The sequence below is a fragment of the Molossus molossus genome, unplaced genomic scaffold (assembly GCF_014108415.1).
Source record: "Molossus molossus isolate mMolMol1 unplaced genomic scaffold, mMolMol1.p scaffold_m16_p_4, whole genome shotgun sequence".
Lineage (NCBI taxonomy): Eukaryota > Metazoa > Chordata > Mammalia > Chiroptera > Molossidae > Molossus > Molossus molossus.
Window position 1 is genome coordinate 113,113,736 of NW_023425377.1, and position 15,910 is coordinate 113,129,645.

The window sequence follows — 15,910 nt, forward strand, 5'->3', positions numbered from 1 at the left end:
AAGAGAATATTGTCTTTGGAAAGGAACAGATACCAGTCGACACTCCAAACCCGGGGATATAGATGTCTTCTCTCCACTAGTTGGCTTTAAACAGGCACTTCGTAGTCCTGAGCACATCCGCACGGTGAGCTCGGTGAAGACCTAGAAGACTAGGATGGGAGACGTTAAATGCTGCATTTCCAGCCATTCGGGTTGCTCAGGAGACGCTCCATCCAATAGCCCCAAAGGAGATGCATGGAAACCATTTAAATGAGGGCGTAATTTTGTTCCCGAGATCATTCCGGCTCCGTCTGGACATTGCTCTAGGGAGCCAGGCCAAACCTACGTCATAACACTGTGGTCAGACCTGGAGAAGGGGAGGGCGGAGGAGAAGAGGGAGCAGCCATGCCAAATCAGAACGGTGAGTTTTGAGCGGCTTGCTTGCTCCTGGGGTGCTGAGCCTGGGCCCTCACTCTTCGGGTTGTCAAAGCTGCAGACGAGCCGGCTGGCCCTGGGGAGGGCTGCGGCGCCCACAGCCGGCACAGCTGACAGCGTCTTCAAAATGAGAGTCAGAGTAGCAATTCCTAGAGGAGGAGCATTAGTGAATATCTGTATGTTCTCTTCTTTAAAACAGATAACTACCCTTTTATTGGCTGTCTTCTCGTATGCGTCTTCAGTGTTTAATAATTAAAGGTAATTTTTTAACATCTAAGTACTAGTTTTGAAAATAAGCGAAGCACAAATCCAATTCCTCACTCTATTGGGATCAATAAATAGTTCGTGAATTTTTTATTGCCGTAGAATTTCCTCTTTTTAAACTAGTCTCTTTGCTGTGGTCACAAATCTTAAGTGAAAGAATCCTCTAAGTATTATAAAATAAAGTTCTGGAGCACAAAGGAAGAGTCCCCCAAACAGAATTCCAAGTTAATGGGGTTTATTTCTGCTGGGTGTGCTACTCGGTACAGACACAACCCTTGTCAGGATGCTTAGCCTTTGACTCTGGAACACCCATTACTCAGCCTTAATGTGCTCTTCAGAGATATCACAAGGGCACGGCTCCCCTCCCCCTCCTTTCTCGTTCATCCTCACTTCAACCCCAAAGGGGAACTGAGAGAGAAACACAGACCCGACGGGGGGAAGCAGACCAGATCGCATATGCACAGCCTTGAATCCCCACGAACACATACCTGAGTGTGCCGGGCGGTGACTGGCCTCGTCACGAGATGTCCTACACACAACATATCTGTTCCCTCTCTAGGTCGCTCAACCCAAGCGGTGAATGTACTATGCAAACAGGGTATCAGCCATTTCACTGGGTCACACTAAGCGCTGGCATTTACTAGGCTTTTCCTATGTGCCAAGCACTGTTCAAAGTGTACAATGCACATCTCAAGAGAGGATAATAATTTGCCTAAACTGACACAGTAAATAGACGCTCTAGCTGGGACATAGACACCGCAGTATTATCCAGAACCAGATGCTTATAATCTTCCCGTCATTCTCCTTCCCTTAACTTTTCTCTATTTCGGTGTCTTCCAATAATAATAATAGTACCTTAGTAGAGGATGTTATGAGGATAAGAAAAAAATGAAAACCCTTGACATGCTGCCCAGTACAGAGTCAAAGCTCAGAGAGTGTTTGTTGCCAGCTAACCTGCCCAAGGCCCCAGGGTTAAGTGGCTGAAGCAGGAGCCCACCAGGGAGCTGCCCCAGGAGTCCACCCCTAACTGCTGGTCCTGCGGCTCTGAGCCGGTGACATCAGGTGGGGTGCCCAGCGCCGTCCCTGGAACAGAGCACTCAGGAAATGTCAGTTCTGTCCCTCCGCCACATCGCCCTCCTCCTCCTCCTCCTCTCGTTGAGTGATGCAGCGAATCACAGAAGCACTCTGATATAATAAGGCAATGAGCAACTTTGAAGAGAGAAGCCTGATTCAAATTCCACCTCATACTTCTTTTTTCATGCTCACACACGAGAAGTATGCAAAATAGAAGACAATGTTTATGAACGTATCGTGGATTTGGCTGCCTCTTCCTTCCCGGTTATCGCCTTGCTCCGTTGTATGAAGACTCTCCGGATGGGATGCATCCATGCTTCGTCATGCTGGGTCATGTGCCGTGTGTCAGAGGGGACGCCTGGATTACTCACACACTCATAGCTCTGTGCTGGGCGCTTTGCATATTGAATTGTGCAAGGGCAGCCTCTGCCGTAAGCATAAGCATTCCAGTTTCAGTTGTGAAGGAAGTTGGCAATCACCTGTTCTGTCTTTGGTAATATAATGGTGCACTTCTGGGTTCTTTCTTCTTAAGAAATTTTGTAGTCTGCACATTATGAGAGACAATCACCTGACTTTGTCCTCTGAGTTTCTCCATCGTCCTCAGAGTCATGAGGAGATTACTCTGGCCATCTTGGCTTATCTAGATGGCAAATCAAAGCTTAAATATATACACAGAAAAACACTTAGCCACGGAGTCTTTCCAGGAGGAAACTAGCACACGTTTCGGTTTCATTCTTCGCGGCTGCCTTTCTGTTCCCCTTTCCCGGGCCACCACCACAGGGCAGCCGGGGAACATCTCTGGAGATGTACTGAGCTTCCTGGTGTCTACTACCCCAGCAGCCCTGAACATCCCTTGCTGCTGTGTTATAAAAACATGGGTCTAGTGTAAAACCTCGTATCGGGTACATGTTGTACCTGAACTCTTGTTTCGCTCATTGCATATCCTGCACCCATCCCTACTGCAGATCCTTTGACCTCTTTGAGAATGGAGGTCATTGTGTTCACCTTTATACACAGATGCTGCGCTGGCCTACCACGTGGTTAACACGTGAAATATTGTTGAGTAATGAATCACATAGCCAGAACCCATGTGGCTCAGTCTGGGTATTACATTTAGAAACCCAGTTCAACTGGCAGAAGTAATGAAAAATAAATTGCATTCTTCACAATGCAAATTTCTTTACAAAAAGAAAGTGAACATATTATCCACAGAAACACTTGCTAAAACCCCCATTCTTCTGTTAGTCACTCTGTTCACACCCACAATACTCCAGTTCACCCCTCCTTAAGCTTCCCCGCAGAAGAAAAACACTCTCTCCCCCCTCAAAGTATCAACTTTTTTTCTTTTCCTCTTCCCTCTTCTTTCCTTCCTCAATAACTTATTATGTAGATGGGTTTAGTCCTGGCCTAGAAAGAAGAATCCTTCCTTAGATAGGAAGAAGTCCTTCCCAGGACAGGGAAACTGGGTTGAATGTGGTAAGATTCTTACAAAGGGTCTGGAGAAGAGGGGGAATATAAAAACACTCCACATTCATAATTTTATTCCATGACAGTTACAATAATAAAAGAATTTGACCATCAGTTCAATGAGGAGGAGGGGAAGGGTAAAGAAGGTGACTTGGCCCTGGCTAGTCTGGCTCAGTGGTTAGAATGTCAGCCTGAGGACCCAGAAATCTCAGGTTTGATTCCGGTCAAGGGCACAGACCTCAGTTGCAATTAGGTCCCCGGCCCTGGTCGGAGCATGCAGGAGGCAACCAACTGATGTCTCTCTCACATCAATGTCTCTCTCTCTATCTCTCTCTCTCTTTACCCCTCCCTCCCACTCTCTCTGAAAATAAATGGAAAAATATCGTTGGGTGAAGATTTAAAAAAAAAAAAGGTGATTGACCTGGCCAGTGGCTCAGTGGGTTGAGCTTTTCCTCCTGCCTCAGCACCTTCTCTACCCTGCCCTTCATCTTCATCTTTAGAAACCTAATTCTCGGAGTTCCAATTCATATCCTCCCTGCTCCATGAAAATTTGCCAGCCCCCTCCAACCATGAATCAGATATTCTCTCTCTCAGAATCCCACCTTATTCTGTTTCCCTTTAAATATATACATACTATGATACATATGCATGCATATAATGTATATAATGTATATATAGTATGATACCCACACATGTGCATGTGGTGTATACGATAGCAAGTTTTTGTAGGTCACAACTACATACAAATTTCTTCCATGTATGCTCTTTCTTTGAAATCTTACAACAATATAAATTTGGCATTAATAGCCAAGATATAAGAGAACAAAATCATAGAGTTGAAGTTAATATGCTCAAAGTCACACCTTCAAATCAAATGTCCTTCCTTCTCCGTGTTGGCCCTCACGATCTCCATCTCATCGGTATGCTTCCTTGAACTCTTCACTAAACTGCAACTAAAGTTACAGACTGTGCTCATCTCTTATACCTGCTATCATGCTCAATGCTCGGTAAATATTTCTTGAGTTCTTGACTATCATTAATCCTCCAGGATTTAGTGTGCTACCTGCTCCCCCTGAATAATGAATGTTCCCTTTTACCCTCTTAATTCACTTTAACATGGATTGACATCTCTTCAGAAGTAGAACAGAGTGTTAGAAATAGAAGAGATAATCTCAGTAAAGAGCTATTTGTTCTCTCGGGACCAGTGGTTCTCAACCTTCCTAATGCCGCGACCCTTTAATACAGTTCCTCATGTTGTGGTGACCCCCAACCATAAAATTATTTCTGTTGCTACTTCATAACTGTAATCTTGCTACTGTTATGTCTTAGGCGACCCCTGTGAGAGGGTTATTCTACCCCCAAAGGGGTCGCGACCCACAGGTTGAGAACCGCTGCTCTGGACCAAAGAGAGAAAATGAGAAAATAAGTCATGGTGTGCTAGCTGAATAAACCTCTGAAATATTCGGCAATTGTGATCAAATTGATCATTTCCTGGTTGATGAGAATACACCATTTGCCTAGAAAGATACTAATATTTCACCAATATTTAATAGACCCTTTTTAATGTTGGTTTAATTAATGACCTTCTTCATTATAACTACTAAATACCGAAACAAGAAATCTATTTGGCCAAATGTTTTAAGCAATCACTCAACTTAATGACAAACATAATCAAGTCAGTCATTTATCTCAATCAATGTGTTGTTAGATTAACAAGAATGAGTTTATGAATCCAAACAGCTGATTTACATGTAAATCCAAAAACTGTTTGAAAAAGATAATCCCTTTCATAGCAAATACCCTTCCATATTTGTTGACATATTTTCAGGATAAATATAGGTTTTGATCACATGTACACATTAAGCTTCATTAAAAGGCATGAAATTGGCCCTGGCCAGTTTGGCTCAGCAGTTAGAGCGCCGGCCTGCGGTCCAGAGAGACCCGGGTTCGGTTCCCGCTAAGGACATGTACCTTGGTTGCAGTTTGTCCCCGGTCTTGGGTCGTGCAGGTGACAACCACTTGATGTGTCCCTTTCACGTCGATGTTTCTCTCTCTCTTCCTCTCTCCCCCTCCCACTCTATCTGAACAAAAAATGGAAAAGAGTCCTCGGGTGAGGATAAAAAAAAAAAAAAAAAGGCATGAAATTGATGCCACTCAGTTTTAAGAATAAAATTTTATTTTTCGAAGCACTAATTAAAAAAAAAAAAAAAAAAACAACCAGATTTACCATTTGATTTATTCGTGGAAGCCAATCACTCAGGCCACAACTCATTTGATCAGTTTAATCTTTAGAGTGTATCGAATGCGATGACTACTGACGACGAATTGTTTTTTAAGCCAGGAGACCATATTAGACTGAGCTCAGAACTATTCAAGTGCACAGGATGTTTGACAGGGAAAACAGCTAGGACTCACCGAATTCTAAAGAGTAGAATGTACCACAGTTGGTGCTGCCCTTTCTTATTTTTGAACAAAGTAGGTAAGGGTGCCAGTCCTCAAGCCCCAGGAGTGGTCCGTGTTCTGGAAGGTGCCTGCCGCGCACAAGATCCCATTTATCGAGGGAAGAAATCTAACTTCCATGGTCCGCGTGAGATTTTCCGAATGCGCACTGGCTGTCGACTGGCCTATTTATTTATTTATTTTTCCCAGCTGCACCATGGAGCCTGCTAGAATAGTCCGGTCGGGTTACATTTCTCATTCTCTAGAGTCAAGAATGTGTTTCTTGAAAGAAGCTGTGGCCTGGATTTTAGGCCTAGCCCTAAATCACACTCTGGGGGAGGGGCAGGCTGCTGTAAACAAGCCTCCTCGTTAGGCGCCAATATTTGTATTACTGAGTCTTGTTAGGAGTCTGGACTTTTTAAACAAAACAGAAGATATGCCTTTCATGCTGGAAATGGGCTCTTTGCTTTATTTCCCTCACAAAAACTGTTTGTCTACCCCTTCCCTAGGGAAACAGCCTTAAGAGACTAAACGTGAACTTTTCACACTGCCTGAATTACAGGAGATGTTTGAAATCCGCTCTGCACGTGTCCAACTTCTCAAAAAATGTGATGGAACTCATTTTCCGTATAAAGTGCGGCCTAGTGAAAATGTGAATTTGCTTCCCTCAGAAACACATCAAGCTACAGCCATCTCAATTTTGAGGACAGAACAGTAAAGAAGAGTCCAGCCAGAATAGGCTTAGGTGTGGGGTTGTCGGTTCAGCCTGCTCACCAGCTAAAAGTCAATTTTCTCTGACACTGGGGTCTCAGCCCAAAGACAAATCACCACAAATCATGGGCCTTCAGGTCAAAACAGCATATTTAAACGCTTGAGGAGAAGGATCAGCTGGGTCTGTTTACACACCTGTCATCCAAACAAGAGTGTGGATGCCGGAGAGCAGAGGCTGGGTCTGTTTCCTGCACGCAGTCCCTGGCCGGCCTTGGAGTGAGGCTGCCATACGAGGATGCATGCGTGAGTGTCCACCCACGTTCCAGGCAAAGAGCCCTTGGCCATGCAACTGCCGTCTTACTTCCCACACTGTGAAGGTGGGTCTCCCTGGTCTGACTTACAGAAAGCAAGCAGCCAGACAGGCAAGCAGGCAGGCACCTCTGTGCACTGGACTCCTGGTGAGTGATAATAGTGTAAGTAGGAATTCTACCTCCAGTCCCACGACTAGTCTTCCCCAACCCCCAGTTTAACTAGGAGAAAGTTCTGATCGCTCTGAATTTATTCAATTTGAACCGTTTGATTAAAAATGTGTTTTTTAAAAACACCTACTATGTACCAGGCACCACTCTGCAGCTGCTCAGTATACACGAGTAAGTTAGAGAGAGAGGCAGGCCAGAGGGGAGGCAGCACAGAGGGAGGTACTGGCCCCCAGCCCCAGTAGAGGTTTCCCAGAGGTGCTGACTCTTGCACTGAATATTGAGCATCCAGAGTCAGCATGAAGGGGGTGGACGTCAGCTCCAGAACATGTCTGCATTGCCAGAGCACAGAGTAGGACGAGGGGTCCCCAGGACGAGGCCCCGGCAGACCAGGCGGAGACTTGGTTTGGAAAGCTTCGGGGAACCTGCAGGGTTACAAGTTGTGCCCATCACAGCCATCTGAGTTGCCTCGTGACCTCCGACCCCCCCACTCTGACCTCTCGTTTGCCTCATCCTTCCCCTCCATGTATTTCTCAATCACACTGGGTGTACCTTCCATGCTTTGGAAAACACAGGGAGCAAACACAGGGCCAGCTTCCACAACGGAGTCTTCTCCCCCAGCCACTTTGTGAAGTACCACGTGAGACAAGACCACGTCCAGTGCCGCGTGGTTCACAGGCTGGAATGTCTGATAAAACCAAGGACATTCACACGGAAGATGCTGAAGACTGAGTAAGGAGTGTGTCCAATCAGCACACTCAGACTTTGTGCTTAACAACTGACTTAATCCCACTAAGACCCAAGGTGGATAAGAAGTTTATGAAAAAAGTAACAATCATGTACATAAATTAATTCCCATAAAAATACCATGGTTGGCAAAATCACTTTTGATAAGAATCACCAATCAGAACGAATAGGTTAGAGGAAAAACTATTAAAATATAGTTTTTAAAAATTAAATGTCTATATTTTGAACTGTATAAAAAAAACATTCTCCATCAGCTTTCAAAACACGTTAGATTGATGAAAACACTGAAGCAGCTGTGCCCTCTGCCTCATGACCCCGGGCCTGCCCTGTGTAGGAAACACTGTCTGCCCCTTGGCAGGAGCCCAGGGAAGTTAACCATAAACTTTACATAGGAACCCGGCATCTCTTTTTAAGGGGAAATTTAGAGTCGTTGGCACACGTGAGCAAGATGCTGGGGTAATCACTGACCTCTTCGTACACAATGACGATGCTTCTCAGTGCCTGGTCTACACATCTGTAAGAAAGTGGAGCACAAACAGACCTCCCCGCACCGGGACCTGCCCTTGTACACGGTGAGAGGGAGAGCCCGGAGCTGCAGCCCTCATCGTCACTGTAACTACACAGGGACAAAGCATCCAGGAAGGCCTTGGGATCCAGAGGCAAAGCCATGTTACTTCAAAAGAGCACTTAGCCATGGGAACAAAGGAGGTCTCTTTGTCCACGTATGTTTATACACACAGATTGATATTTGCAAAACGTTCATCAAAAAACCAGTTGTAATCTGTACGTGGTGAGATCTCCAATCATCTTGATCTCTAATTGTTACCTCTAAATGGTATTTTTGGGAAATTTTACTTCCTCTTATACTTTTCTATCATGTTCATTTTAAAAGTAATAAACATGTATTATTTTTATAATCTGAAAAGTAGAACTATTTTTATCTTCGGGAAAAAAGTACTATTGTGTCTACTGAAAGCCCTAAAATGTAATTAAAATTGCAGTGAAATGCAGTCACATAACTATGTCCCATCCAAAATAAAAGCCAGTGAAAGACACTTTTACAAACACGTTAGATTAGGTTGTGGAGAAGCAGGCGCTGCCCACATGGCTCAGGGAAAGGACTGCACACAGTCTTTCCGGGGAGAACGTCGTCTTCTGCCCTGGCTGGTTTGGCTCAGCGGTTAGAGCATTGGCCCACAGACCTGAGAGTTCCGGGTTCGGTTCCCGCTGGGGGCGCGTACCTCGGTTGCAGTTTGTCCCTGGCCCCGGTTGAGGTCATGTGGGTAACGACCACTCGATGTGTCTCTCTCATATCGATGTTTCTCTCTCTCTCTTCTTTCCTCTCTTCCTCCTGCTCTATCTGAAGATAATGCAAAAATGTCCTTGGGTGAGGATTAAAAAAAACCAAAACGTACCTTCTTGGGGCATCTGAAATCTTACCTTTAGGAGTCTATACAAAGAAAATAATTAGATAAATGTATAAACACATATAATGAAACATGCCCATCAGAGATTTGTTTATATTTTTAAGATATAAGTAATTATGGCAGATGAGTTGAATAAAGTAAGGTATAGCATGTAATTAAATAATATGCAATCAATACAAGTAATGACATAAATGTACATTGAAAAATTCTGGGGATGTGTTCATAATATCATCATGCAACAAGATAAGTTGTTAAAGTGTATGTGTAGTGGGGACTCATTTCAGTTCGAAAACAAAGATACACCTGTAGACTTAGACTCATTGATTGTGCTTATCTAATCTTTCTACAATCAATATGATTTACTTGTGTGATTCGAATTTAAACTTCAGACCCTGGCCGGTGTGGCTCATCTGGTTGGGCACTGTCCTGTGCACCAAAAGGTTGTTGGTTCGAGTCCGGGTCAGGGCGCATGCTCAGAAGGGCGTGTGCAGGAGGCAGCTGATACATGTTTCACTTTCACATCAATGTTTCTCCTTCTCCCTTCCTCTCTTTCTAAAAATCAATTAAAAAAATAAGTAAACATCAGGAGGGATGTTAATTGGAGATATTTAAAATTGTAAAATTGTTCACATGATCTCCTTACACACACACACACACCCACACACACACACACCCACACACCCACACCTTATATTGTAGATGGTTACTTGCTCCAGGTTCTGGTAAAGTTTATATATGACCTGGCATCAGCTTCTAGGGGTTTCAATGCATCCATGAAAACATTTACATGGAGTCGATTTAATCAAATATAACCTTGAACACAGCGCTGCTCATGTACCATCAATCAGCTATTTTTACCTAGGCTCTGTCATCTTCAGTGAGCACATTTCATAAATGAGATAATATTTTGATTTCTCTCACAAGGCTTCTTAATTGAGACTGCATGTTAAAACCCAAGGGCCACCGTTTGTAGAGAAGGATGCATTCAGTAGGCATTTACCTTTGTTTTCAATGTGTGCCCTCCACCAGTGTTCTTTAGGTAAGTGAGGATTGGCTCTCTGTAAGGGAAGAAAGAAGGAATGTTTTTAAAAGTTTCATTTAGGGACAGAATGTCTAAGCTGCCAATTTGACTAAGTCACTCCCATTAAAAGCAAATTGTCATTTTCATTGGAACAGAAGTCAGTGTGACTTAACACATTCCTTTTTATGGAAGACTGCATTTCATAGCCTATAAGATCACAAGTGACCGAAATAAAAATAAAAATAAAAAAGCAAAATTCTCAACAGTACAATTTTATCATGAAAATGCCTATTGAAGTCTATATTTTATAAGAGAAATAAAAGATGTCATTAGAGAACAATACATGATGTAAAAGAAACCTCAGTGACGAATGCCTAAAGACAAAATGTTGAAAGCTTTGGGAACAAATAAAGATTGAGGCACATTTTGCCTTTTTCTTAACAGCCAATTCTCATGCTTATCCTTTGGGAGTTAAGTGATCCGAACTGATATTTCCCCTTTGGTGCAGTCAGTAAGTTTACTTTCTCACTTAATGTTCCACAGCTAAAGTTGTTCGAAGATGTGAGATCTTCAGCGCATGTTCTGTTTTATGATCTGTAATCTTGTTTGGAAGCTCTGGGAAGCTGGAAATTAAAGGGTAAAAGATTTAAACATAGTTAATCAATTAGAGGGTTTGGGTGTTAAATTATTTGGTGTTAGTGGTAATGTCTAGACATTCCTCTTTTAAATAATTTGGTTAAACACACTATAAAAATGTTTTAAAGAGTTGAGATTCACCCTGGCTGGTTTGGCTCAGTGGTTAGAGCGTCGGCCTGCAGTCCAGAGAGACCCGGGTTCGGTTCCCGCTAAGGGCACGTACCTTGGTTGCAGTGTGTCCCCGGCCCTGGTTGGCCGTGCGGGTGGCAGCCACTCGATGTGTCCCTTCACGTCGATGTTTCTCTCGGGTGAGGATAAAAAAAAAAAAAAAAAGAGTTGAGATTCAACATAGAACATAGTATTTTTCTATTGAGAAATGTTGTCAGTATAATAAAAAGAGAGCCAACTCGTCTTATTCTGACAAGAAAACTATGCAGTTTCCCCCTGTAGTCTTGAATGAGAATCTGTGTAAAATTAATCTTCTTTCATAAAAACATACCTGTGCAAATAAAAGCGTTTCTTTTCAAAAAAGAGCAAGACAAATGTCAATTCTTGTCCTCATCCTCAGAGGAAAAAAGATTGTATTCTTTTATTTAAAAGAAACAAACTGTTTATTAGGTTTCTAGGAACACGAGCCACTTCAGAGAAAACACTGCTGTTATCTTGTTATCAGTGCTCCAATCTGCTTTTCACCGTGTTTATGTGTTTGGTAGTAGAGCTTGCAGTTACTTAAGAAACCTAACTGATGGGTTTTTGGTTTGTTTGTTTGTGATTTTAGGGAGAAAGTGGAAAAATGAGTCACTGGCAAAAGAACAGCCCGACTATGCGAAACAAGTTCATCCCTAAGAGCATGAGGATGCTGTTTTAGGACTGTCAGAGCCCACAGCTACACCACATTAAAGGGCCTTTGCCTTGACCGATATGTCTGATTGGCTTGTGTCAAAAGGGGAGACTTCAGGCATTTCCCAACAAGTAGGGTATTTGAAGTCTAAGTAATGGGTCATCTTTCAGAATGACTAATTTCGTAATAAAGATGAGCTTCAAGTGAGAGTTTGTGAAGTACCAGTTCCACACGATATGAGTACATTCGTAGCTGTTATGTCTGGGTGATCTGACCAAATAGCAGCAGTCATTGGCTAGGCAACATCCTGGTTCTTGGACAAAAAGATAAAGAAAGCCATCCAATTTCCCTCTCGTGAATCACAGCTTAGTGACACACAGATAAAGTATTTTGTTACTGGTGGGAGCTATAGCTTGAAAACAACCAGAGAAAAAATGGAACCAGAGAGGCTCTCGTGAGTCATGCGTATACTTAAGTTATAAGGAACAGAAACTATGCACAAGGAAAGGAGATAGAAGGTCAGTCGGTGTAGGAAAGTCACTAGAACAAGTTTATAGAGAGAAGCAGAGTTTCAGAGAGAGAGAGAGAGAGAGAGAGAGAGAGATCCCAGAGCTTCCTGAAGTTCTTTGCTCTAGTTTAGTCTATGTGAGCCCTGCAATAACCTCTTTTTTAAAAGGTAACTTAAATGACCCCTAACCCCAAAAGGGTCAACCACTAGATTTGCTAGCATTAAATTTTAAACAGCACTTTATATTTATATAATATAAAATTGCAACCAAGAGGATATAGTCATTGAAAAACAAATCGTCCAAAGTAGATTGTCTAGGACACAATGCATGCCCACAGCCCTGCACCTTATTCTGATAACGGGTCCTTGATTTTTCTTCGGGGACTATCCCCCTCCCACTGCCCCCTCCCCCTGTCACCACCTCTCCAGGATGGGCATGGGACTCAGGGCTAGCCAATCAGTGCATCCCAACACCCAGACCACCCTGCTAAAAATGGCCATGGACACATTCTATAACTACAAACTCTTAATTCTCGAGAAAAATGTGACAGATACTCTGTGGAGAAAGAAGGAAAAGTTGCAATGAAGACTTGGGGCCATAATAGTCTCCCAAATAATAGACCACCTTCCAACAATCTATTCATTACCCAAGTGACCCAGTTGAGTCCCCACCCTTTTCTGAGCTGTAGTTTCCGTGTGTAAAATGACGAGCTCAGCTTATCTGTAATTAGGGTCTCATAAGGCCCTTCCCTTCCTAAATCTCTAAGCCTTTCTTAAGTTTGGAAAATTTCTAAATAGTCATGAAGGACCTCCTTGTTGGGCATGTCCAGAGGCTCTGTGCTAAACTGGGCATTTAACGCGATTTTCTCACTTGGCCTTTAGGGAACTCGGAGCAGAAGATGTTGAAATTTGCAAGTGTTTCCCCACCCTTCCCTGTGGTTTAAGCTCTTTGCCACTCTTTCCCCCACTTTAATACTTGCCCTCTCTCCTGACGAAGAGTTATACCTTGCTTCATTTTTTCCTCCTGAAGAGGCTTCATTCTTTCCTTCCTTCATTCCAGGAATACAGATGCATTCGGCACCGGTCATCTGGCCCCAGTATCTCCAACATGGACAGAAATGATGTCTTGCTCATTTTTAGTTTCTGTAGCATCTCAGAATTCAAAAGGTGGAGTGAGCCACTGAATGGAGGCAAGGTAATACGATTACAGATCACGGCTATGTTGGAGGATCGTTTCCCTCGAATCACACTATTCCTGCCTGCAGACCTGTTCAGCCACTGAAAGCTGAAAGAACCAAATTATGGCTTCTCTATCATCAATTAGCTCTATTACCTGCAGAGTAGACATTTTAATGACTGGGGGATCTAGTTTTTCCTGCTGGATTAACAAGTAACTCAGATCCACTGTGAAGGTTACTGTATTAGATAGCAGAGTACTGCAAAGCCTTGGATCTTGGAGATGATATTACTCTTGCCTACTTCTTCTACCTCACTGGACACTAGACACTCTCAACACCCTTCTGGAGGTTCTGCCCTTCCAGGCTAGACAGGGAAAGTCCGGGCACTTTTTTTGGTTGTTGTTAATGGTCCATGTTAACATGTCAGTGAAGGGGGCCAGAGAGAATAATGGAGGATTGACCATATTGGGGTGCTAGCCATCGTTACAGGAAATGTTGAACGTTCTTGCTGTTAATCATGGTTGCTTTGTTCTGATTAAAGAAAGCCCATTCTGACCTGGCTGGGAGCTGTACACCCGGGAGTTTACCTCGGAAAAGCTGCCCATTCTCCTTATGAACAGGGAAAATTGCTCAACATCATGCAAAGACTAACGACCTTGGACCTCTGGAGGCGGTGCACTGGAGACAAGCCCCCAGCCGGAATTCCCCAGTCCCCAGTCTGCATTACTCCCCCATGTCTGTAATCTGTAACTGAGTTACCCCTCGTTATTCCTTTTTGCCTGCCTGCCCTTCCCCACATAGTTACCCAGTCTTAGTGATGCTATCTGAAGGAGTTCAGAGCAGATTTTTCAGGGATGACCCGATGCTCTCCCGTACTGCTGGCAATATTGAACTAAAGGCTCATACATGATTCAACCTTGCCTCTGCCTAATTGGCTCAAGTAATGACAGGAGGCCCGGGCCCATTTGTTGTCTGGTTTCATTACCTGCAGCTGGAAGGCTAAGGACGGTGTTGCCTTCTCCCAAAGAAGCATTAGCATTTTATTATTCTGCTGGGTGAATATTCACTACGGGAACTAGAACTGAATTTTCTACTGGCATGACCACTTCTGGGAGTACTGGGCAATGGAATACTAATTTATTGCCCAGTATTCAAGCAAAAAAGCATTCCACTCTTTGGCTGCTTTTAGCTCTTACTTCTGAGAGACCTGGGCCATGGAGGGCACTGCAGTGGGAGGAGAGGGGTGTGGGCAGAAGTCGAGTTCCCGACCTCCATTGTATTCCCTGGGGTGGGCAAGTCCCTAGAGGGCATAGTAGAGGACTTACTGGGAGAAGGGTGAGGATAGGGTGGAAAATGCACCACTCACTGTGAAGGTGAGGAGGTGGAAACATGAAAGGCATGGGGGTGAGAAGTGCCAAACATAGATTTACTACCCTCACAATATTGCTTTAGGCAGATATGCCCATTCAGTAGTAAACCCAGTGATTGTTCCAGGGTGGGGCCATCAGAACTCTGTGGGAGTTGACATTTTCCGTTTGGGATAGGGGAGATCTCAGTAAGACACAAAGACGATGACATCATTTACCCCTATCTTATCTAGGCATCTGTTCAGTGCTTTTTCTCTTAAGTGGTTTGAGACAATCTTTGGGCTTAATACCAACAAGAATGAATTGCAAGCTAAAAGTATTCACTTATTTCACTGAGAAGCTGGTTGGATTAGTCAGGTTCTCTGCATTATTTCTAGTTCAGGTATATTTGCTTCTTCACAAAAAAACAACAACAACAAAGCCACTTTTTAATACATGAGAAGTTAGCAATCTGGACCAACAAGCTGCCATAACCTCCTTGTAATTCCTCTGATTCCTTGCAACGTTCTTCTACTACAGGTTATCACAATTCATTATTACAACAGAAGCCCCGATTTTCTGGAGAGAACGCTCTCAAATTCTTTCAAGGAAGTAGAAAGTAGGTAAACATTTAAAAAAAATTTTTTTACCCTCCTTCCTCTTGGTGTCTAATTGTGTTTTCCAAGCAGGATTTTGTAAATTTGATTTGTTTTTGTTTTTTATTATTAATTTAACATTTAAATCTTCATGAAGGCAGAGATTTTGTATGCTTTTGTTCACTTGTTATTCCCAGGATCTAGACTATAGCAGGAATTTAATAATTACATATTGAATGAATTATAAAAGTAAGTAGCATTTTGACACCAACAGATTAAATAAAATGTTAATCTAATGTCACACCTTAGGACTAGAGTAGAAATGTCAAGCCACAATATTGAGCAGTATAATGACACTCCAAAAGATAGTATGAAGGCACTCAGTCGAGTTTTTAAAAAACTGATTACATAAAATAAATGAACGTCTATGAAAGCCCTTCAAAAACATTGAGTCATATAAATATATTATTCATATAATTTTTACACGTGTGTTTTGCAATTGTGCTTTTTTTAAAAAAATTTTTATTTGTAATAGATTTTGTGACGGAAGCACTGTATTGTGAATGACATTTTTGAGTCTGTGTTAAGTATGTGAAATGTCCATAAATGTCTAGAGGTCGAAAATGTTTTCTAAAAAGGCAGAAGATCGGTCAATGTGACAATGCAAAGGGAAAGTTCATTCCAGAGAGCCCTGTGGGTAGGACACCAACAGGTGCAGAGGCAGTCGCGTGAAAAGGGCTGGAGGCACTCACTACGCCATTTGAA